We start from the raw sequence: 3158 nt of genomic DNA on the forward strand, positions 1-3158 counted from the left end.
AAAGACCCACCCAGCTGATTCAGGAGCAGAACATCTTCCCAGAGAGACACAAAGGGTTCAACGCTAATGCCTGCAGCAGAAAGAAGTGGAGCACCCAGCCAGATCCAAGCAACACCCACCTGGAGGAATCTGAACTTCATAGATCCGGACCTGGTGCTAAGGTAATAACTCTATCTAAGATCTACACCAAAGGTCGGAAGACAGTGGTATACAAAATGACAAAGAGAAGGAACAAAATGCAGTCTCAGGCCCGAGTCTACCCAGTACAATTGCAGAAGACACTAGCACTGAGGAAACTGGAAATCACACACCAGATATCTCTGAAATAATAGAGTTGACAGTAAAGAAACAACTGCAGAAAGGTGTAGAAGAAATCAGATCAGAAATAATTTCAGAACTAAAAATTTAGTGATAACTATAATCAAAGAAGTATTAAGTGCTTCTGAATAATACACTGATTAAAAAAATAGAGGAGAATATAAAAATGATGGAACCCCTGAATAAGCAATTTAGGAAAGAAATAGAACGTATGAAACATGTTCAAAGTGATATACAGGAAATTAAAACCTCAATCACAAGCTGGCAAAACCGTTTGAGGGGAAGTGAAAATAGACTTTCTGACCTGAAAGACACCACTGCAGCTAGTGAAAAAGAAATAAAAGATCTCTTTAAAAGAACTAGGGGGGAGGGGCGCGCCCGAGGTCATCAGGGAAGCGCGTGCGTCGCCGCTGGCCAGGCTGGTGCCGGCGGCGGTTGGAAGGTGATCATGGCTGTGCCTGCAGGACTTGGCACGGCTGTTCCCTCTGTGGGTGCCGAGGCCCACGTCCGCTCCCGGTCATGAGAGGAGACCAACTGCTGAAGCAAAGAAAGCTGGCTCAAAGAAAAAATACTAAAGGGCCATGCAAGCCAATTGTAGCCAGCTGCACAGTTCTTCAGGAGCTGCAGGTGGTGAGGATGCACCAGCCTCCCAGTGTGTCCATGCGACAAGACTGGCTGGAGAAGGGTCTTGTCTTCATTCTGGAGATGTTCATATCCAGATAAATGCCATACCTAAAGAATATGTTGAAAACCCGAGCTCCAGAAACGCAAGGTCAGGCGTCCATGGCTGTGCTCATGGATGTGTACACAGCCGGATCGGGAGTCACTCCCACAGTGAAGTAAGGCAGCAGCCAGACGCCGCCCCTGGGGAATCTGGAGAACACGGAAGCTCCTTCTCAGAATTCCACTATCTTCTCAAGTGGTTGCAAAAATGCCTTCCATATATTTTGATTCTGGGTGTCAAACTTTTTATGCAGCATATAACAGGGATTTCTCTTGGACTTGGGCTGCTAACAACTTCTATGTATGCAAACAAAAGCATTGCAAATCAGGTTTTTCTAAGAGAAAGGTCCTCAAAGATTCATTGTGCTTGGTTGCTGGTATTCTTAGCAGTATCTTCTGTTCTTTTATACTACACCTTTCATTCTCAGTCACTTTATTACAGCTTAATTTTCTTGAATCCTACATTGGATCATTTGAGCTTCTGGGAAGTTCTTTGTATTGTCAGAATTACCGACTTCATTGTGAAATTCCTCTTTATGGGCTTAAAATACCTTATTTTATTGGTGCCTTCTTTCATCATGCCTTTTAAGTCAAAGGGTTACTGGTATATGCTTTTAGAAGAATTATGTCAGTATTACCGAACATTTGCTCCCATACCAGTTTGGTTTTGCTACCTAATAAGCTATGGGGAGTTGGGTAATGTAACTAGATGGAGTCTTGGGATATTGCTGGCTTTACTCTACCTCATATTAAAATTTTTGGACTTTTTTGGACATTTGAGAACTTTCAGACAGGTTTTACGTATATTTTTTACACGACCAAGTTATGGAGTAGCTGCCAGCAAAAGACAGTGTTCGGATGTGGATGATATTTGTTCAATATGTCAAGTTGAATTTCAGAAGCCAGTTCTTCTCATCTGCCAGCATATATTTTGTGAAGAGTGCATTACCTTGTGGTTTAACAGAGAGAAAACATGTCCCCTGTGCAGAACTGCAATTTCAGACCACATAAACAAGTGGAAAGATGGAGCCACTTCATTACACCTTCAAATATATTAAATGGTATACATTCTTAAGACCACAAAACACTAATGTGGGTACAGTGACTATTGGTAAAGGCATTAGAATGTATTTTCAGAGCTCAACAAAAACTGTTTCCAAGTCCCTCTAGACTTTTACAAGGTTTTTATGTATAGTTCAGTTTATCAAGAGTAAGTGAAAGAACTCTAAAAGTATGTAATATTCAAACTAATGATATGCAATGTATATTTTTATTTGACTTGTAATTACAGTGTTAAATTGTAAATATGTTTTATTATCAGAACAATTTGAAACTATACTGGTTTGAAAAGAATTCAGGTGTTCTTTCCTGACATTGTTTTCAGAATTAAAAGAGTATTTTCACAATATTTTAAGATATATAAAATCCAAAAGAATTTTCTTCAACATTGACTTTTATAACTGTCATTCTGAACTCCTCAAAATTTTCATACAACTTGTATTTTGTAGTGAAAATTCTAATTACTATATTTTACTTGTAATCACTTTCTAAATGAAGATGAGTTTACTGAGGATGATATATTTTAATATTGCCTTCTGTGTAGTATCATTAGTAATCAGTGAAAAATAAATGACTCAAATTCAAAAAAAATAAAATAAAACAACTAGGATGCAGGAAAAAATAATTCAATACCTGCAAAATGATGCAAAGATGAACAATGTGAAACTAATAGGCATCAATGAGAAGGAAAGAGTCAATACAAATGATATAAAAAGAATATGGGCAGAAGTAATAGCAGAAAACTTTCCAAATATGGGGCAACAATCTGACACTCAGCTAACCGAAGCATATAGAACTCCAAATAATATCAATCCAATGAAAACCACATCCAGACACATAACAATCAAGATCCCAGAAATTCAGCATAAGAACAGTATACTAAAAGCTGCTAAAGAAAAGAAAAAGATCACATTTAAAGGAAACCCCATCAGAATAACAGCAGATTTCTCTTCACAAACCATGAAGTCAAGAAGAGCATGGAGCAAAGTACTTCAAGTCTTGCAAGAAAACAAATTCCAACCCAGACTGATATACCCTGCAAAACTCTCTTTCAAGTA

At 38.4% G+C, this 3158-nt stretch overlaps 1 pseudogene; it reads left to right on the forward strand.

Annotated features, from left to right (window-relative positions):
* Positions 1-753: 753 nt before the first annotated feature.
* Positions 754-2535, forward strand: LOC101567365 (annotated as a pseudogene).
* Positions 2536-3158: the final 623 nt, after the last annotated feature.

The sequence above is a fragment of the Octodon degus genome, unplaced genomic scaffold (assembly GCF_000260255.1).
Source record: "Octodon degus isolate 3935 unplaced genomic scaffold, OctDeg1.0 scaffold00061, whole genome shotgun sequence".
Classification (NCBI taxonomy): domain Eukaryota; kingdom Metazoa; phylum Chordata; class Mammalia; order Rodentia; family Octodontidae; genus Octodon; species Octodon degus.